Genomic DNA, 22,814 nt, shown 5'->3' with positions numbered 1-22,814 from the left:
GACTCATTTGCACACATATATGAACTTAATCGGCAGTCTTCCAGGGGTACTGACAACTTTGCCGGGCCCCGGTACACGGAGGGGGGCATGACCAAGGCAGGGGAGGTGTGTCCCGGCCCCCTCCTTAAAGAATACTAAAATAAATATTTTAAGTACGGCTGCAAAGCGGCTGCGCTGTACGCCAGTGCTCGATCTAGAGGGCGGCAAGTGGATGGCTGTGATCGCTCTCTCCACGCACGTAGAGAAAGAGCTGACTGCTGCTGCAGCTGCCTCTCTCCCCAGCCCTGCACACAGCAACGTGTCCTGGGCTGCAGCAGTCCGCTCTTTCTCTCTCATCCTGAAGTACAGCTCTGTGCAATGGAAGGAGATGATCTGTAGGTCCATATATATTTGGACTTTCACACAATTTTCATTGTTTTCGCGCTCTATGCCAACACAGTAGATTTGAAATTAAACAATGGAGATGCAATTGTAGTGCAGACTTTCAACTTTAATTCAAGTGGTTGAACAGAAATATATGAAACGTTTAGGAATTGCAACCATTTTCATACACTGTCCCCTGTTTTCATGTGCTCAGTTGTAATTGGGCAAATTAAAATGATAATAAATAAAGAGTTCATTTTAAATACTGTATTGAGAATCCTTTGCAGACAATGACTGCCTGATGTCTGGACCCCTTGAGCATCACCAAATGCTGGGTTTCCTCCTTTGTTATGCTTTGCCAGGCCTTTGTTAGACGTCTTCAGTTGTTGTTTGTTCATGGGTATTTCTGCCTTTAGGATTTTCTTCAGAAAATGGAATGCATGCTCAATCAGGTTTGAGATCAGATGATTGACTCGCCTATTACAGAATATTCCACTTTTTTCCATTAAAACTCCTGGGTTATTTTCACAGCATGTATTGGGTAATTTTCCATCTGTTCTTCGAAGTGCCATCCAATCAACTTTTTTGAATTTGGCTGACTCTAAGCAGACAGTATATATCTCTCTACACTTCAGAATTCTTCTGGCTGCTTCTCTTTTCTGTCACATCAATAAAAACTAGTGACCTAGTGCCACTGGAAACCATGCAAGAACATGCCATCACACTGCCTTCACCAAGTTTTACAGATGATGTGGTTTGCTTCAGATCATGAGCCATTCCAAGCCTTCTCCATACATTTTTCTTCCCATCATTTTTATACAGATTGATTTTCATTTCATCTGTCCAAAGAATGCTGTTCCAGAACTTGGCTTGCTTTTTTTTAGATGTTTTTAGCAAAGTCTAATCTGGCCTATCTATTCTTTAGTGTTATAAATGGTTTGCACCTTGTGGTGAACCCTCTGTATTTGCTCTTGTGAAGTCTTGCTTTCATAATAAGCCCTACCTCCTGGAGAGTGTCCTTCACTTGGGTGGAGTTGTGAAGGGATTGAACTTTACCATGGAAAGGATCCTGCGATCATCCACCACCGGTGTCTTCTGTGGACATCCAGGCCTTTCTGTGTTGCTGAGCTCACCGGTACTTCCGTTTTTTTACTCCCTCATAATGTACCAAACTGTTCTCTCTGATGAATTTTTTTTTTTTAAAGTCAAAGGAAAGCCTGTTACATTTGCGTTGAAAGCTGCTTTGACCACATGTCGTGGGTTCACAGCGACAGCTTCCAAATGTACATGCAATACTTGGAACCAACTGCAGACCTTCTGCTTGCATAACTGATAAATAAAGGAATATGCCGGCCCATCCCATCCATGAAATAGCCTTCAAGTAAATTGTTCAATTACTTTTGGTCCCTTGATAAAGAGGGAGTATATACGAAACAGCTGTAAATACCCACAAATGAAAAACTAAATATTAAATATACTTGTTAAAAGCCCATCAAAATAATAGACACCAGGGCTGGATTATACGGAGGGGGTCGCTAAGCACACAGGAACTGACGGGTTTTCTGTAAGTCTTACTGCTGTGTGGGGGGGGGGGGGGGGCATTAGCCTTTTATATATATATATATATATATATATATATATACATATATATAACTAGATGCTGTATATCTGTAATGGGCAGGCTATAGTGATGCTGCCCTACTTTATATACACCAGTACTGGTATGTGTAAGCTCACCAATCCCCACACAGCTCCTGGCCAGTCTGGGGGTAGAGGACACCAGCAGCTAGCCAAAGGGGGTCTGGGCATGTCCTGTGTGGGAGGGGCCCCGGCACAATATATAAAGCATCTGAGCCTGTTATTTGCCTTCGCACCCACATCATCTGCAGCCCAAGCGCCGTCCTCTCCTCCTGGTCACCGCACGGCTCACCCCTTCCTGCCGGACTAATTCATTATATACCCCCACCGGTAAGTTGCCACACGTGTTCCCTGTGCCTCTGCTCTGAATGTTGTGGGACTGTCAGGTGGTTCCTGCATCCGTGTCCCGGTTACTGCTGCTACTTGTTGTCGGGTCCCGGGATGGCAAGTAACCTAGGGTTGCAGCATAGTATATGGAGGATGGGGTGCACAGAGTATGCAGTATATGGTGGAGGGGAGTGCCCTGTATGTAGGGGGATCTATATGGTGGAGTATGGGGGTGCAGTGTGTATATAGGCAACAGTATATGGGGCGGGGGTGCAGAATATGGTAGAGGATGGGGGTGCAGTGTATATAGGGGCTGTGTGAGGATACAGGGTTCGTCTAATCACTCAGACACCGAGCCAATGAAACCAAAGTGATGGTTTATTTCTCACCACCCACAGGAATAGATAATTCACAGGAAACAGAAATAAATATAGCCCAGAAACAATATACAGGTAGCAGTCCAGATAGTAAGTCCCAGTAGATGATTTAGGTCCACAGCAATTCCACACAGAAGTTACAGATAAACAGGTCCACACAGTACTGGTGATGCGTTCCACAAGGTACCCTGGCAGTGAATCACCCCTTAGCCAGAGTCCTACAACTAACATCAAGAGCTGACCTGCGCAACCTCTTTTAAAATCTTCCAAATGCCCATCATGCCATGCTCACATGGGGAGGAGACACAGGTTCCTGATTGGTGGGATCCCACCTCAGGTATTTCCCTACTCCCTCCCACAGCTGGCCTTCTGCTGACCACATGCTGGGTCAGGCTCTGAGTTGTCTGTGAGAGACCAGGATTTAACAGAGGACAGTAAACAGAAGGAGCAATGACAGGGAAAATGGTTTAGGTCCTGATTATCCCCTGTGGAGGGGCATCTTCAGAGAGACATTACCTGGCCCTCATACTTCCTGTGTGGGTTAAGCAGGATTATCCATGATAACTTGTAACCTCATACCAGAATGGCATCCTCATAACATGACAGCACTATGTGCCAGGTCACAGCCCACCTGTATTTACCGGAGTAAGATTATAGTACAGAATATATACGCTAACGAATGAACACACACATGGGTTAATTGTGACACAAGCCAAATAGATAATGGAACAAAAGGAATAAAAAGTACTTTAAATGCTATAAAGATTGAAACCCCATAAATACAGTTTTACCCTCGGTCTCATATCTTTACATTCCTTCCTCATCCGAAGTGTTTAGGAAACATTACCACCAAGGAGCAGTGGGTGCACGGAAGAGAATCTTATGCGTGTGTGTACCACCTGAGTCCCACAGGGTGATTTCACACCAGACCCATGTGGTAAGAGGCGGTAGTGTTAAACAACCAGCAGGGACAATATTACAATATGACATATCCATTTTCACCAACAGGGGATTTAGCAATTCAGATATTGCGTATACCCTCTCCGCATCATTGCAAACTCATACACTCGGCACACCTATTGGGTATACTAATACATTTGTCTCTGGCACAACGGGGCAGGGAGTACTTTCCACCTCCCCCCCTTGCACAAGGAACAGCTGCCTAAAGGCAGGCCAATGTTGGGGTTCTGCCCCCAGCACTTCCGCAACTATGTCCACTCCTTCCTTCCTCAAACCCCAACTAAGGGGCTGGCAAATTTCAGTACAACATGTGGGCTCGATGCCCAGTCCTGAGGATGGACCCTCCCTCAGAAACAATTCAACTGGTGGCTACAGGGGAGACAACAGCACAGGCTGGTCCTGTGCCAGCGCTCCCCCTTCAAAAGCCAGTATCTCACCTGCAGCCCCTTCTGCGCACTCCTCCTCCTGGATAACCTCCTCCCCTGCCAGTCCCGTGAGCTGGGTACCACTGAGTGTTTTAACAACTGAAGCTTCCACAATAATCTCCACAACTTCCTCTTGCTCTGCAGATGGAAGGGGAGCGGGTTGCACTGTGCCTTCACCCAGGTAAAGGAGACGAGATAGCAAGCGGCGTCTCCCAACCTCCACTTGATCTGTAGTTGCTTAGATCTTGCTTAAGGCAGGCACATCCCTTGGCACATAGTTACAGTCCTCAACACTTTCAAAAGTATTACGGTGGTGCACCACATCCTTTTCTAGTTCCTGCTGTGATTTTATGTTAACAGTCTCTGGTACCAATGTCCCTTTTGAATCACAGGGTACATACCAGTATTCAGATTGCAGCTCCTCATTCTCCAAATTGTTAAATGGGAATAATCCTTCATAATCTTCTTGTGGAGTTAGGGTAGCAGGATATAGACAGGGCATTTTCTCATCAGCCTTCCTCAGTGAATTAAATGGGGCTGCCATCGCCAATCTATTGCGATGAGCCTCCCCCAGCTGAATAAGCTGGGCATCCTGGAGCAAAAGGCCATCCGTGACTGGTGTGTTTGTAGTCGGGGAGTGGAACAATACTCCCCCAACCATGGTGATCTCTCAGGCACAGTCTTCATAGATTCCCTGGCAGCTGATTACTAGATCTACATCTTCCACCTCAGCAAAAAGCAAGGTGTAGCACAGATCCTCCTAGGATGCCTGTATTGTAGGCGTAGCCTTCTTCACTTCAGCGCTAGCCTCTCCCAGCATAGTACACTGGGCAACTGCTTCCCTTGGGTGTGGGAGAAGCTGTTGAAGATGGTGCCTTTCTGCATCCACCCTGCAACACTGGTCTCGCCATGCTGGGGTATCCAGGAGCCCCTGATCCATTGCCTCTTCCTCTGCCACAATGAAGCACTCCTCCAGACACTCCAGCTGTTCCCAAACACTCATCCCCCGGCCGAGATGGAGAATCCACGTCCGGTAATCAGTGAATGCTTTGGTTGGATCCCCCTGATCCTGGAGAATAAGCTGGAGCATTACCCTGCGAGTGCAGAATTGGAAAGGGATGCCTCGCAGCTGGTATTCTGCTATCAGCTCCTCCATGTTAATTTCTTCCAATGTGGTTATAGGCCCCGCTGACAATAACTCTTCTCCCTTGGTAACAGGCACTTACAGGTGGACCCCTCAGTCATCTGTCCGGGTTGCAGCGGCCCCATTTTGGATATTTCCTCTGGCTCTAACCTAGAAGATAATTTATTCTGGACTTGCCCTTCAGCCTCAGAATATTGACTCCTCTGCATCATTTGGGTCACTGTAGCAATCACTTCCTCTGTGAATTCTACAAACTCTGGCTCCCCCAGCAGATTCCATGAGGCTGCCTCACTTTTACAGTGCAGGAATGCATCCCCCAGGTAACACAATTTGTCCTGTATGCTGGATACTCTCCAGCCGCTGATCATCCACCTAGCTTCATTCCAGTGCTCCCAAATGTACTGCATCTTTGTAACAATCAGTAACAGATCCGGCTTACCAGCCTGCTGATACACCGACACACCTCCATCCACGAGCTCCACCTCCCTGGTAGACTTGAGGCATTAATTTTCGTTCCTTAGAAACATTTTATCTTGCACTGACACCTGCTCACTTGCTACCACCTCACTGCAGTTCCTCTTGCATTACATATGGCCTGATCCTCTGTTCTCTGCTGGGCCTTCACGATCCCTGTGGTCGTTGGTTGGTGTCTGAATGATCCCACTGTCGCTGCCGCCAAATGTGAGGATACAGGGTTCTTCTAATCACTCAGACACCGAGCCGATGAAACCAAAGTGATGGTTTATTTCTCACCACCCACAGGAATAGATAATTCACAGGAAACAGAAGTAAATATAGCCCAGAAACAATATACAGGTAGCAGTCCAGATAGTAAGTCCCAGTAGAGGATTTAGGTCCACAGCAATTCCACACAGAAGTTACAGATAAACAGGTCCACACAGTACTGGTGATGCGTTCCACAAGGTACCCTGGCAGAGAATCACCACTTAGCCAGTGTCCTACAACTAACATCAGGAGCTGACCTGCGCAACCTCTTTTAAAACCTTCTAAATGCCCATCATGCCGTGCTCACATGGGGAGGAGACACAGGTTCCTGATTGGTGGGATCCCACCTCAGGTATTTCCCTACTTCCTCCCACAGCTGGCCTTCTCCTGCTGACCACATGCTGGGTCAGGCTCCGAGTTGTCTGTGAGAGACCAGGAATTAACAGAGGACAGTAAACAGAAGGAACAATGATGGGGAAATTGGTTTAGGTCCTGATTGTCCCCTGTGGAGGGGCATCTTCAGAGAGACATTACCTGGCCCTCATACTTCCTGTGTGACCATATAAGGATCATAGAGGCGGTTAAACAGGATTATCCATGATAACTTGTAACCTCATACACAGAATGGCATCCTCATAACATGACAGCACTATGTGCCAGGTCACAGCCCACCTGTATTTACCTGAGTAAGATTATAGTACAGAATATATAGGCTAACGAATGAACACACACATGGGGTAATTGTGACACAAGCCAAATAGATAATGGAACAAAATGAATAAAAAGTACTTTTAAATGATATAAAGATTGAAAAGCCATAAATACAGGTTTACCTTCGGTCTCATATCTTTACAGGCAGTATATGGTGGGCGGTGCAATGTACATAGGGGGTGTGTGTCCGTGTCCCGAACGGACTCCATTGGGAGCACTCCAGTGGCCGCCGGTGGGACCACAGAGGTGAAGAGCAGTGTTAGCCTTTTATATATTTAATGATACTAAGTAGTGCGTAAGGACCACTGACCGCAAGTTATGAGGCAGTGTGAAAGAATAATGCAATAAAAAAAAATCAATTTTTCTCTCTTAATGTGTTTTCTTTCAATTAGACAAGGTATTCAATGAGTATTGAAAAGGACAAAAAAAAGGAATATACAGATGTAGCCACCTTTATCTTGAGTGGCTGAGGCGTTTGTCCCGATCGAGCATACGCAGCGTAGGGAGGCGCGCCTAGTCACAGAGAGGCGTACCTAATCGCACGGAGGCAGACAGAGCGTTTGGCGTTACCTTTACGTGTAATACCTGCGATCAGCCACCAGATGTCGCTTTTTACAATCACCACTGAGCATGCGTGTGGTCTCCCGTAAAATACAATACTGAAATATATAATAAGGACTACTTTACTAAGGCGTCTCATTACGCTCATACAGTAAATACTCATTACGCTGCATTATTTAATACAGTAAATACTCATTACGCTGCATTATTTAATACAGTAAATACTCATTACACTGCATTATTTAATACAGTATATACGACACAGACGCAAATAGTACAGCATACAGTATATGATCCATCTACAGTACTTTATGAATATGTGAGCGTCCAAGTCCCGCAGACAAAACAACATAAAACCAGTAGTGTACACTGTCGCAAATGGATGTGTTAGAAGTTCACTATTGCCTCTCGAGATTAGGAATTTTGTACAGTATGTTAGCGTCCTAATCCCCGTGGCCATTACAGCATAATCAAAACCAATGGATTTATTAATCTGTCTGCGGCGAAGTGGTGAAGTGTTCCGCTTCCTATACTCAGAGTCCCGGGTTCGATTCCTAAAGTACGAATGCATGTTAGTTTTTTTCAGACACTTTATTATTTTTTTTATTCACATAAACCAGGGCAAAGCTGCATGAGCGGTTCTACTGTTAAGGTTCTATGCACCGTACAGTACACATACAATTCTGTAGCTAGGCAGACTCAATAGAAATGGCTACCACCTATGACTCCTTGCCCCACAGAGGCCCTAGGCTACGGAGCAAGTAACAGTCCAGATTGTACAGGCTATGGGGCAATGCCGAAGGAGCGTCACAATCCCCTAGCTAAAATACACAGGGGCGACAGGAATAAGCGAGGTCTACAGTACAGTATGCACATTATGGTACACCGGACTCGATCGCAAAGCACACTGGCAAAATGGCCGCCGCCCCTGAACCCTTTTGCAGGCTATGGGGCAATGCTGAAGGAGCGTCACAATCCCCTAGCTAAAATACACAGGGGCGATAGGGATAAGCTAGGTCTGCATACAGTATTACGGTACACCGGACTCAATCGCATAGCACACTGGCAAAATGACCACTACCCCTGAACCCCCACCTCGTGGCAGGCAGCACTCGGGTATGGAGTGAGAAATGGCATACTGTAAGTTGTGTAGGCTACGGGGCAATGCTGAAGGAGCGTCACAATCCCCTAGCCAAAATACACAGGGGCGATAGAGATAAGCGAGGTCTATGCACATTACGTTACACCGGGCTCGATCGCATAGCAAACTGACAAAACACAAGTTTTACATAAAGCAGGGCAAAGCTGCAGGAGAGTTTCTACTGTAAAGGTTCTATGCACCGTACGGTACACATACAATTCTATAGCAGGGCAGACTCAATTGAAATGGCTACCGCCTGTGACTCCTAGCTCCTAGGAGGCACTCAGCTATGGAGCAAGTAACAGCACAGATTTTGCAGGCTACGGGGCAATGCTGAAGGAGCGTCACAATCCCCTAGCTACAATACACAGGGGCGATAGGGATAATCGAGTGGCTGGAGGGGGGGTCACCTTGATTTAAGGGGTCCCCACTCCTCCAGGGTACCCCGGCCAGGTGTGACTAGTTGGGTATTTAATGCCAGGGCCACAGGGACCGGTATAAAAGTGTCCCCCAGCTGTGCATTATCTGTCCAGCTAGTGGAGCCCGGTGCTGGTTCAAAAAATACGGGGAACCCCTACGCTTTTTGTCCCCCATATTTTTTGCACCAGGACCAGGCGCAGAGCCCGGTGCTGGTTCTAAATAGATGGGGGATCCGTGTCCATTTTTTCCCCGTATTCCTGCCGGAATTCGACCGCAATTGCATATACCCCTTAATATCACTGCTTACAGTATACAGTATTTAGACATGAGCTTGTGTACAGTATCTGTCATGAGGTGCTTTTTTCACTGACACTATAACTTTTTTCTATTGTAATATACTGTACAGAGGAGGCAAACGGGAATAATCAGCTTCTGCTGAATAAAATGAGATGCTACAGTACATGCCTATATTCTGTGAGTGACTGCGGCTCTATGAAATTAAATCTGAAAATGTAAATATGAAATGCATTACTAATGTGTGGCATTACTGTATGTATATAAGGTGTACTACAATATTTTCTGGCGTACAGTAACATAAGGAAAGAGCACTACTGCATGGTCTAATGCAGTGGTTCTCAAACTCGGTCCTCAGGACCCCACACAGTGCATGTTTTGCAGGTAAACCAGCAAGTGCACAGGTGTATTAATTACTAACTGACACATTTTAAAAGGTCCATACAGTAGGTGGAGCTAATTATTTCACTTGTGATTCTGTGAGACCTGCAAAACATGCACTGTGTGGGGTCCTGAGGACTGAGTTTGAGAACCTGTGGTCTAATGTAAATCAAGATCAATGTGGTGGGGTGTAATGTGAATAAGGGGCAATACTGTTAGGAGTAATGTGGTACTATCATATGATGTAATGAGAATAAGAGACACTACTGCATGATATAATGTGAATTAAGTTGCAGTACTGTGTTGTGTCATTTCATCTTGGGGTATTATTGTGTTACCATGCCCCTTCCCAGCAAGAACATACACTGTTTTGGGCTGGCACTAAATGTGCACATTGTTCTTATTTAGATTATAGGGGGTAGGAGCGCCAAAATGGGTGATGGTGCTGGGAAAGGGGTGCAGGGTTAGAGGCGGAACTACGTAGCATCTGTGCAAGAGGTTTATGCCTTAGAGGACTCGGACGCTCGCATTTGTAAAGCACAGCATTTTCCACCGCTTCCTGCTAGCCCATCGCCCTTCCCCCCTGGGCGCCTGCACAGATCATGCAGTGGACAGGGAGGGAATTCAGGTCCTGTGCAATACACAAACGCAGAAGATCTACTGTACAGTACTGTTTTGCTCAGTTAGTAGGGTCAGAATACACTAATTTCTACTCATTGCCACTGTTGAGTTGCATTTAGCGTAAAGAATCGCTCCTGCAGATGTATTAGAGAGAAAAAAAAAATATTAAAGTGAATGTCACGGGAACACATTAAAAAAAAGGTTGGCACTTCCTTCCCATTGGTGTTGGTTTACAGTATGCCGTAGTGGACTCGGACGCTCATGTAATTGCATTTCAAAGGCACAGTATTTCCCATCGTCTCCCCCTACCCCCATCGCCCTTCCACCCTGGGAGCCTGCACAGGGAGGGAATTCAGGTCCTGTGCAATACACAAACGCCGAAGATCTACAGTACTGTTTTGCTCAGTTAGTAGCGTCAGAATACACTCATTTCATTCCCGCAGTGTGGTTGCATTTAGCGTAAAGAATCGCTCCTGCAGATGTACTCTGATTTATATGTAACTTGTGTGCACCTTTCCATTGACTGTCTTACAATGTAAATAAAATAATACAGTGTATTATTACAATAAAAAAAAAAAAAGGCACATCAGGTCTCGAACCCTGGACCCCCTGCGTGGGAGGTGGGAGCCTTCACCCCTAGCCCACGATGCCTCGAGGGATTCCCAATTTCATGTGTGAAAGTACTGCAAACAGCGCCTGGCCCCCACCCCATTGGTGTTGGTTTATGCCTTAGAGGACTCGGACGCTCGCATTTGTAAAGCACGGCATTTTCCACCGCCTCCTGCTAGCCCATCGCCCTTCCCCCTTGAGAGCCTGCACAGATCATGCAGTGGACAGGGACGGAATTCAGGTCCTGTGCAATACACAAACGCCGAAGATCTACTGTACAGTACTGTTTTGCTCAGTTAGTAGCGTCAGAATACACTCATTTCTACTCATTGCCGCTGTGCAGTTGCATTTAGCGTAAAGAATCGCTCCTGCAGATGTACTTTGATTTATGTGAAACCTGTGTGCATTCTTCCATTGGATGTATTAGAGAGAAAAAAAAAATATTAAAGTGAATGTCACGGGAACACATTAAAAAAAAGGTTGGCACTTCCTTCCCATTGGTGTTGGTTTACAGTATGCCGTAGTGGACTCGGACGCTCATGTAATTGCATTTCAAAGGCACAGCATTTCCCATGGTCTCCCCCTACCCCCATCGCCCTTCCCCCCCTGGGAGCCTGCACAGGGAGGGAATTCAGGTCCTGTGCAATACACAAACGCCGAAGATCTACAGTACTGTTTTGCTCAGTTAGCGTCAGAATACACTCATTTCATTCCCGCAGTGTGGTTGCATTTAGCGTAAAGAATCGCTCCTGCAGATGTACTCTGATTTATATGTAACTTGTGTGCACCTTTCCATTGACTGTCTTACAATGTAAATAAAATAATACAGTGTATTATTACAATAAAAAAAAAAAGGCACATCAGGTCTCGAACCCTGGACCCCCTGCGTGGGAGGTGGGAGCCTTCACCCCTAGCCCACGATGCCTCATGAGGGATTCCCAATTTCATGTGTGAAAGTACTGCAAACAGCGCCTGGCCCCCACCCCATTGGTGTTGGTTTATGCCTTTGTAAAGCACGGTATTTTCCACCGCCTCCCGCTAGCCCTCCATTCCCATTATGCCTTAGGGAACTCAGACGCTCATGTATTTTAAAAGCACAGTGTTTATACATTGTACTGTACATTCTTCCTTTTACACAATTAGTTGCGTCTCCATACACATACAGTACTCTACAGTAGGTCACCATCTTTTTCCACCGCCTCCCGTTACGCCTACAGTATTAACATTACAGTCGTCACTGACCAATTGCCAGAGCTGTAGATCAATCCACCGCTATACTGTACGATCGAAAGTACTGGATTAGTGGAGCATTAGCCACCCAGTGGTGGAGATGTGTAATGCATGATGAGTATCTAGATCGCCTCAACGCGCCTACCTGTGATTAAACTCAGCTATCGCCTTAGCGTGACTAAACGGACGTCTAGGCGGAGAATCGGTCAAGACAAAGGTGGCTACATCTGTAGAGTGATATTGTTTAAAAGTAAATTAATGTATTCACACGTCAAATAAAATGAAAAAGAAGAGAAAACATAATAAACAATATATAAAAACACACAATGATGGATGTATATATATATATTTCTCTAACGTCCTAGTGGATGCTGGGGACTCCGTAAGGACCATGGGGGATAGACGGGCTCCGCAGGAGACGGGGCACTTTAAGAAAGAATTAGGAATACTGATGTGCACTGGCTCCTCCCTCTATGTCCCTCCTCCAGACCTCAGTTTGAATCTGTGCCCGGACGAGCTGGGTGCACTTTAGTGAGCTCTCCTGAGCTTGCTGAATAGAAAGTATTTTGTTAGGTTTTTTTATTTTCAGAGAGATCTGCTGGCAACAGACTCTCTGCTACGTAGGACTGAGGGGAGAGAAGCAGACCTACTCACTGTGGATAGGTCATGCTTCTTAGGCTACTGGACACCATTAGCTCCAGAGGGATCGAACACAGGAACGCACCCTTGGTCGTCCGATCCCAGAGCCGCGCCGCCGTCCCCCTCGCAGAGCCAGAAGCCGGCGTGAGAAGCAATAAGACTTCGAAAGCGGCGGCAGAAGACTCCAGTCTTCATATGAGGTAGTGCACAGCACTGCAGCTGTGCGCCATTGCTCCCACATTAAACCCACACACTCCGGTCACTGTAGGGTGCAGGGCGCAGGGGGGGGCGCCCTGGGCAGCAATTAAGTACCTCTTGGCATAAAAGAGCATATATACAGTTGGGCACTGTATATATGCATGAGCCCCCGCCATTATATTACACAAAATCGCGGGACAGAAGCCCGCCGCTGAGGGGGCGGGGCTTCTTCCTCAGCACTCACCAGCGCCATTTTCTCTCCACAGCTCCGCTGAGAGGAAGCTCCCCTGGCTCTCCCCTGCAGAATCACGGTAGAAAGAGGGTAAAAAGAGAGGGGGGGGCACATAAATTTAGCTCAAAATCAGTGTATACAGCAGCTACTGGGTAAACACTAAGTTACTGTGTAATTCCTGGGTCATATAGTGCTGGGGTGTGTGCTGGCATACTCTCTCTCTGTCTCTCCAAAGGGCCTTGTGGGGGTTCTGTCCTCAAATAGAGCATCCCCTGTGTGTGTGGTGTGTCGGTACGCTTGTGTCGACATGTTTGACGAGGAAGGCTATGTGGAAGCAGAGCAGGTACAGATGAATGTGGTATCGCCGCCGACGGCGCCGACACCCGATTGGATGGATATGTGGAAGGTTTTAAATGATAATGTTAATTCCTTGCATAAAAGGTTGGATAAAGCTGAAGCCTTGGGACAGTCAGGGTCTCAACCCATGCCTGACCCTACAACGCAGAGGCCGTCAGGGTCTCAGAAGCGTCCATTATCCCAAATAGTTGACACAGATATCGACACGGATTCTGACTCCAGTGTCGATGGCGATGATGCAAAGTTGCAGCCTAAAATGGCTAAAGCCATCCGCTACATGGTTATAGCAATGAAGGATGTATTACACATCTCAGAGGAAAACCCAGTCCCTGACAAGAGGGTTTATATGTTTGGGGAAAAAAGGCATGAGGTGACTTTTCCCCCTTCACATGAGTTAAATTAGTTATGTGAAAAAGCTTGGGAATCTCCAGATAGGAAAGTGCAGATTTCCAAACGGTTGCTTATGGCGTATCCTTTCCTGCCAACGGACAGGTTACGCTGGCAATCCTCCCCTAGGGTAGACAAAGCTTTGACACGCTTATCTAAGAAGGTAGCCCTGCCGTCACAGGATACGGCCACCCTAAAGGATCCTGCGGATAGAAAGCAGGAAGGTATTCTGAAGTCCATTTATACACATTCAGGTACTCTGCTAAGGCCGGCAATTGCGTCGGCCTGGATGTGTAGTGCTGTCGCAGCATGGACAGATACTTTATCTGAGGAACTTGATACCTTGGACAAGGATACTATATTACTGACCCTGGGGCATATAAAAGACGCTGTCCTGTATATGAGAGATGCCCAGAGAGATATTACCCTACTGGGCTCTAGAATAAATGCAATGTCGATTTCGGCCAGAAGGGTCCTGTGGACTCGGCAATGGACAGGTGATGCCGACTCAAAACGGCACATGGAGGTTTTACCTTATAAGGGTGAGGAATTGTTTGGGGACGGTCTCTCGGACCTAGTTTCCACAGCTACGGCTGGGAAGTCAAATTTTTTGCCATATATTCCCTCACAACCTAAGAAAGCACCATATTACCAAATGCAGTCCTTTCGATCACCAAGAGGCAAGAAAGTTTGAGGTGCGTCTTTTCTTGCCAGAGGCAGGGGTAGAGGAAAGAAGCTGCACAATACAGCTAGTTCCCAGGAACAGAAGTCCTCCCCGGCTTCCACTAAATCCAACGCATGACGCTGGGGCTCCACAGGTGGAGCCAGGATTGGTGGGGGCGCGTCTCCGAAATTTCAGCCACCAGTGGGTTCGCTCACGGGTGGATCCCTGGGCTATACAGATTGTATCTCAGGGATACAAACTGGAATTCGAAGTGATGCCCCCTCACCGTTACCTCAAATCGGCCCTGCCAGCTTCCCCCTTGGAGAGGGAAATAGTGTTAGTGGCAATTCACAAATTATATCTCCAGCAGGTGGTGGTGAAGGTTCCCCTCCTTCACCAGGGAAGGGGTTACTATTCCACAATGTTTGTGGTACCGAAACCGGACAGTTCGGTCAGACTCATTTTGAATTTAAAATCCCTGAACATTTACCTGAAAAGGTTCAAGTTCAAGATGGAATCGCTCAGAGCGGTCATTGCAAGCCTGGAAGAGGGGGATTTTATGGTGTATCTGGACATAAAGGATGCTTACCTGCATGTCCCCATTTATCCACCTCATCAGGAGTACCTCAGATTCGTGGTACAGGATTGTCATTACCAATTCCAGACGTTGCCGTTTAGTCTCTCCACGGCACCGAGAATATTTACCAAGGTAATGGCGGAAATTATGGTGCTCCTGCGAAAGCAAGGAGTCACAATTATCCCATACTTGGACGATCTCCTCATAAAGGCGAGGTCCAGAGAGCAGTTACTGATCAGCGTAGCACGCTCTCGCTAAGTGTTACAACAGCACGGCTGGATTCTGAATATTCCAAAGTCGCAGCTGATTCCTACGACGCGTCTGCCCTTCCTGGGCATGATTTTGGACACAGACCAGAAGAAGGTTTTTCTCCCGACGCAGAAGGCTCAGGAATTCCACACACTGGTCAGAGACCTCTTAAAGCCAAAACGGGTGTCGGTGCATCACTGCACGCGAGTCCTGGGGAAGATGGTGGCATCATACGAGGCCATTCCCTTCAGCAGGTTCCATGCGAGGACCTTTCAATGGGATCTGTTGGACAAGTGGTCCGGATCACATCTACAGATGCATCGGCTGATCACCCTATCCCCCAGGGCCAGGGTGTCTCTTCTGTGGTGGCTGCAGAGTGCTCACCTTCTCGAGGGTCGCAGATTCGGCATTCAGGACTGGGTCCTGGTGACCATGGATGCAAGCTTCCGAGGGTGTGGGGGCAGTCACACTGGGAAGAAATTTCCAGGGTCTGTGGTCAAGTCAGGAGACTTGCCTTCACATCAATATCCTGGAACTAAGGGCCATATACAACGCCCTAAGTCAAGCGGAGACCCTGCTTCGCGACCAATCGGTGCTGATTCAATCAGACAACATCACCGCAGTGGCTCATGTAAACCGCCAAGGCGGCACAAGGAGCAGGGTGGCGATGGCGGAAGCCACCAGAATTCTTCGCTGGGCAGAGAATCACGTGAGAGCACTGTCAGCAGTGTTCATTCCGGGAGTGGACAACTGGGAAGCAGACTTCCTCAGCAGGCACGACCTCCACCCGGGAGAGTGGGGACTTCATCAAGAAGTCTTCGCGCAGATTGCCAGTCGGTGGGAGCTGCCACAGGTGGACATGATGGCATCCCGCCTCAACAAAAAACTACAGAGGTATTGCGCCAGGTCAAGAGACCCTCAGGCGATAGCTGTAGACGCACTAGTGACACCGTGGGTGTTCCAGTCGGTTTATGTGTTTCCTCCTCTTCCTCTCATACCCAAGGTACTGAGAATCATAAGAAAAAGAGGAGTGAGAACAATACTAATTGTTCCGGATTGGCCAAGAAGGACTTGGTATCCAGAGCTGCAAGAAATGCTCACAGAGGACCCATGGCCTCTGCCTCTAAGACAGGATCTGTTGCAGCAGGGGCCCTGTCTGTTCGAAGACTTACCGCGGCTGCGTTTGACGGCATGGCGGTTGAACGCCGGATCCTAGCAGAAAAAGGGATTCCGGATGAGGTTATTCCTACGCTAATAAAGGCTAGGAAAGACGTGACGGCTAAACATTATCACCGTATATGGCGAAAATATGTTGCTTGGTGTGAGGCCAGGAATGCCCCTACAGAGGAATTCCGGCTGGGCCGTTTCCTTCACTTCCTACAGTCGGGAGTGACTTTGGGCCTAAAATTGGGGTCCATTAAGGTCCAGATTTCGGCCCTATCACTTTTCTTTGAAAAAGAACTGGCTTCTCTGCCTGAAGTTCAGACGTTTGTAAAGGGAGTGCTGCATATTCAGCCCCCGTTTGTGCATCCAGTGGCACCTTGGGATCTTAACATGGTGTTGAGTTTCCTGAAATCACACTGGTTTGAGCCACTTAAAACCGTGGAGTTAAAATATCTCACGTGGAAGGTGGTCATGCTATTAGCCTTGGCTTCGGCGAGGCGTGTGTCAAAATTGGCGGCTTTGTCACATAAAAGCCCCTATCTGGTTTTCCATATGGATAGGGCAGAATTGCGGACTCGTCCGCAATTTCTTCCAAAAGTGGTGTCATCTTTTCATATGAACCAATCTATTGTGGTGCCTGTGGCTACTCAAGAAAATAAGATTTTACTTACCGGTAAATCTATTTCTCGTAGTCCGCAGTGGATGCTGGGCGCCCGTCCCAAGTGCGGACTTCTTCTGCAATACTTGTATATAGTTATTGCTTAAATAAGGGTTATTTTATGGTTGCATCAGGTTTATATGATGCTCTGTTGTTGTTCATACTGTTAACTGGGTAAGGTTATCACGAGTTATACGGTGTGATTGGTGTGGCTGGTATGAGTCTTACCCTGGATTCCAAAATCCTTTCCTTGTACTGTCAGCTCTTCCGGGCACAGTTTCCTTAACTGAGGTCTGGAGGAGGGACATAGAGGGAGGAGCCAGTGCACACCAGTATTCCTAATTCTTTCTTAAAGTGCCCTGTCTCCTGCGGAGCCCGTCTATCCCCCATGGTCCTTACGGAGTCCCCAGCATCCACTACGGACTACGAGAAATAGATTTACCGGTAAGTAAAATCTTATTTTATATATATATATATATATATATATATATATACAAGTAAATTACCTCTGGAGTAGAGCAAAAAACAGACAGTTATAACCTCCCTTGCAGGAAAAAATAGTGTACAATTTGGCAGTCCATGGCTGAAATGCCTGCTTACCAGAGTCAGGTGAGTTGTTGGCATTGGTTTGCACACAAGGGGGAGTCTGATTACCCCTTGGTGTCTTGCAAACACTTTAATCCTCTGATGGTTTGCTACGCGGCTATTTTCACACTCATATTAGTGATCCTTGGTAGCACTTAACGCATTTCGAGTGCTGAGCTCTTCAGAAGGTGCAAGTGTGAATGAAGTGAAACTGCCTTAAATAGCTCAAAACTGGAAGTCACGCGGCCGGAATTGACGTCATCGGGTACTTCTGCTCAACGTTTCTTAGTTCCTGGTAATATAAGTTAAACCAAGGGCTTCCTGCGATTGGTTGGAGGGTTGGGCAGCCATCTAGAATAGTTTGGAACTGTTTATCCTTGTTATAGACTGTAAGCCGGATGTTCTTCAAAACCGGAACTGGGTCATCGTTGAACTTGAACTTGATGTTCTGCTGACATATAATGTCCCCCAGTAAACTTTACCTTTCTGCAAGATAAAGGTTCCAGATGACATCAAAAAAAGAAATAGAGAGAATAAGGTTTTTATTGGCATAATGCAAATAAGATGAGTACATAAAAAAAAAGTGTAGAATATGATAGGAGAGGAGCATAGAGGTGTGGCTGAAATAAAATATATATATAATAAAATGTCTTGTATTTTTTTTCTAAAATATATAGGCTTGCTTTGAAACATAGACCCAAAAAAGGTATAAAAGTGCTATGGATAGTAAAAATGTAAGGAAACATTTCAGCTCAAAGTCTTTGTTCAACCCATCAGGTATTAATGTCTTCAGTTTAAAGATCCACTTCATCTCATTTCTGGCTCATTTTGACTCAACGTCCTTCCATGTTGTTTTGACGTGTTGGATCCCCAGAAAGATGTGTGCTTTGTTGAACAATTATGAACTCTCTTGAAATGATCTGAAAGTGAGTGGGTCTCCAAGCCTTTATTTATGTTGCGCAGTGTCCGTTCATCCTTGTTTTTAGGGATCGTTATGTTCGGCCAATATAGAAGAGTCCACGTGAGCATTCTATGAGAGAGACCACATTAGTGATGTGACAGGTTATGAAGTCTGATATTGTAAAAGTGTGTCCTTTTGCCACAAATTGTGCAATTTTTTTATGTGGATATTGGTATGTTTATGCACATATTGCATATACCACATCAGTGAATCACATTGGTTCGTATTGGGTTAGTCGTAATTTATATTTAAGGTTTTCTGCTTTGCGGTAAGTGAAGATTGGTTTCTCTGGAAGAACACTTTTTAGTACAGGATCTTTCTTCAGGATGTGTCAATGTCTTGAATATCTGCTCAATTTTCCAATGGTGGCTTCCATATCCTCTGATGAAGGACCATTCACTGTTGTTCACTCGATTTCTGTCTTTTGGTACAAGCATGAGATTCCTATCCATGTTCAGAACTTATTGTTTAGTGAGGTCAAATTCTTCATAGTCTCCACGTGTCTTTACAGACCGTCGGGTCACTACAATTCCTTTTTACACGCATGAGTTGTCCTTTGGGGATTCCTTCAACCATCTGTCAGGATGTTCTCTGTTTCTGTAGATGTAGCTATTGGTGTCTGTAGGTTTACTATAACACTTTGGGGGTTAGCCTATTAGCCCCGGTAAAACATTGGGTGCGAAAAACAATTTTTTTCCCGATGTTTCTTTTTTTGCAGGCTATCCAGATTGATCACCTGTAAAAATAATGCCCTTTCTCCTGAAAACACACAGGTTTAGTGAAACCTGTGTGTTTTCATTAGAAACAGCCCTGTTTTTGCACGAAAACAGGGCTGTTTCTGGGGTTTTGGTTTCGTCTGCCCAAGGCAGGTGAAACAAAATCCCTGATGACTGGGAAAACCTGCGGTGTCCCCGTCCTGCTGATGACGTGGATGCTGTGTGGCTGGCTGGGGGAAGCCGCCGGGTGATTGCTGCTGCTGGGGATCTGTGTGCGGCTGTGGTGTCCCCGTCGTCCTGCTGATGATGCGAATGCTGTGTGGCTGGCTGGGGGAAGCCGCCGGGTGACTGCTGCTGCTGGGGATCTGTGTGGCTGCGGTGTCCCCGTTCTCCTGTTGATGACGCGAATGCTGTGTGGCTGGCTGGAGGAAACCGCCGGCGTGAGTCAGGCAGCAAGTGGGCGAGAGGGGCTTGCGCCATGCCTGTGTGTCTTGCGGGCAGTTGGGGGTGGCGCACTGCATCGGGAGCTGTCAGGAGCCGACACCCGCTGCAGCGTTAGGTATCCCCCGATAAGCCACCGCTCGTGCTGGATTTTTGGTGGAAATAGAGTAGCCCCCGGCGGGACATTTAGCCCCAGTAAATTACCTGGGATAATTGGATATCCCCCTTTGTCTGAAAATGGTTATTCTCAATATATAAACTCAAGTCGAAAAAATTACACATGGTTCTGCTGATGAAAAATGTGAGATTTAGATTAAATTTGAGTTGAGGGAAGAACAAATTCCTGAGCGTCTTCTCTGTTCCTTTCCAAAAGAAGAGGATACCAAGTTCATTCACCAGTATGTACTCATTAAGATATTGCCGTCTTCTCATTTGGCTAGGAACAGGTTGGCATAACTGGGGGTGAACTTGGTACCCATCACTGTGACTACATTGTACAATATATTCTCCATTAAAAATGACATGGCAGCTGGGGTTGCAGCCTAGTACATGGAGGAGGGGGATGCGGTGTACATAGGGTGTGTATCCATGTCCCAAATGGAGCTCCATCGGACACACTCCAGCGGCTGTTGGCGACACCACAGAGGTGTGAGCAGCAGTGTTAGCCTTTTATATTTAGATGCAGATTAAATAATTTCATTTATAGCTGATATAACAATGGATCCCACTTACCAAGGCTAAAATTTCTCATTTGCTGTCCTTAAACCCGCATTTTCTGTGCATAACTATTTTATGTTGCATTTCCAGGGTGTCTAATACAACTAAAAAAAGACATGATTACAACGAAGTAATTGAATTTAGTCTCTCTCTCTCTCTCTCTCTCTCTCTCTCTCCCCAGCACCCTTTCTCCATATGCAGCAGGTGTGAAACGGATCAGTTATTTTTTTTATTTAAAATTTTACATAAAATATCCCTGCTTACAACTTCCACTTTCAGCTGTGACAGCATGTAACACACAAAGGAGTCATTTGGTACATGGGGGCAGCCTCTTGTGGTCACCAGCTCACATAACAGAGGTGAGGAGCAGCCTTAGCCTTTTATTATATAGACCTTTCTCTGGCTGGGTCCACAGGATTATCCACAGGATAACATTGGGATATGCCGGAGCGACAGCGGAAATGGCACCAACACGGTCACGAGCTTTCTGGCCTTTCAGGATGCATTGGGGCTTCACCATATAGTTCCGCCCACTGACTCAGTCAAATCAGTTTTTTGTTTGGTGCGGCAGGAGCTGGACCGTGGTCACTGGGCTGCTATTAATAAAGCAGCCTGAAGCTTTTATTATGTTATTTTTATAGTCTTACTATTGTTTTTTGAGCGACTTTTCTTAACAGCGTCTTAAATGCATACTAGAAAGAGTCGCTCCAACAACTCCCCACCGGGTCGCAACAATGCTTACCTTCGCGGTACAGTGCTGTCTCGACGGGCGTCTGTGTCGGATGTTCTAGCAGGTCCAGCAGACGTAACCAGGCTGTGGCCGGAGCATGGGGGGAAGGTAAGTCTATGGATTTCCCCTTACTAGGGGGGTCTGGACACAGCTACACTGTATTGGTGGAGACCACAAACAGTGTGTTGATGCGCCGAACATCTCGGGTGCGACAACGCTACGCTCTAGGGATCATAGGCGCCAGGACTAGGTAGAGGCCGCGATCCTTAGAGTTTAAGTCAACAGGGGGATTCAGACGCTCTCCTGGCCGCCCCTCTTCCGAGTTCATGACCAGTTTCCGTGCGTCTCTCGTCCATGAACTGAATGACCTCACTTCCGTCTCAGACGCTACCACGAGGGTACTTGGTCGCAGCTTAGACGCTGCGGTTGTGTACACTAGAGATCCCGCCTAGACCGAGTCGCAGGCCTTAGCGTCTGCATACACGTGGAAGTCGCTGAGCGTCCGTGTCCGTCAGTGAGCGACTGTGTCTTTCATCAGTTATCAGGAGCAGTAGTGTACATCAGTAGCGTCTGAATCCACTCAACGTCTTACGAGCGTATTTGCTTGGATATGGAAGTGTGGTGAGTCTCCCTGTATCCCGCTCTATGGAGGAAGGGTATACAGTACTAAAAATTATCTCTACTTGTTAGTATGAATTGTTAATTTTTAGTACATATTGCATATGAGATCTGTATATTACTGTTGTTTCTGCATGTTATGTTTGAAAAAAAACAGTTAAAAACAGAAGTACAATTTTCCTACTTACTTGTAAGTTGTTATGGTGGTTGTATTCTCATATGACAATGTTTAATGCCTTAACATGTGACTGACTGCTAGTATGAGTGCTGACTTTTTTATGTGGTCAGTCCTGTTCTGACCCTCAATTCAGGTGCACGGTTGTGGTCAGATTGATCTCACTTCTATATATCTGTATATAGGTGATTTTCAGTCACAAATTGTGTAGTCAATAATAGATTATTACCATGTCTGTGAGCGGCAAAAGTGACGAGGAGAATTTATCAGGCACTCCTACATCCCTAACATGCTTATCTTGTAAAACAGGGTTAATTGGTATGGACCAATTGGTCACTTATGAGGGGTTGTGTGCGAACTGTTTTGCTTTTCAGCAAAGTAAAAAACAGGAGTTGGTTCAGCCACCAACAGAGCCACCATGGAATATGTTCGCAAAGACTTTATCTTCAATAGCGGACAGGTTAACACCGGTAGCACCACCTCAAGGGTTAGGTTACACTATTAACCCATACATGCAGCTCCCTTCCTACGGCTTGGTTCCAGTAGCCTCTACAAGTAACCAAGGGACAGGTAAGACTAAGACAGATTCGTCTATGTGGCAGACTACACAAGATGATACAACAGATGATATTCAAATACTCTGTATGATGATCAGTCGCAGAGTTTCAGTTCAGAGGATGTAGCTGAACTTATTGAGGCAGTGAAGGCTGTTCTCTCTTTGGAAGAGCCAGCCAAGACAGTGTCAAAATCTAAAGCACCTGTGTTTAAACGAGCAAAAGCAGTTAAAGCTGAATTCCCAGCGTCAGATGAACTGACGG

General features: G+C 46.4%; 1 protein-coding gene across 1 annotated transcript in view; it reads left to right on the top strand.

Moving 5' to 3' along the window:
- MCM9 (minichromosome maintenance 9 homologous recombination repair factor) overlaps positions 1 to 626 on the top strand; it is a 266,670-nt gene extending 266,044 nt beyond the window's left edge. Inside the window, exon 14 of the mRNA XM_063917226.1 lies at positions 1 to 626. This exon is cut by the window's left edge and continues 1,866 nt beyond it. The gene's annotated coding sequence lies outside the window, so the exon portion shown is untranslated.
- The last annotated feature ends 22,188 nt before the right edge of the window (positions 627 to 22,814 follow it).

The sequence above is a fragment of the Pseudophryne corroboree genome, chromosome 4, assembly GCF_028390025.1.
Source record: "Pseudophryne corroboree isolate aPseCor3 chromosome 4, aPseCor3.hap2, whole genome shotgun sequence".
In the NCBI taxonomy this organism is placed as follows: Eukaryota; Metazoa; Chordata; class Amphibia; order Anura; family Myobatrachidae; genus Pseudophryne; species Pseudophryne corroboree.
Note: the sequence above shows the minus strand (reverse complement) of the source record. Positions and strands in the feature narration are given on the sequence as shown.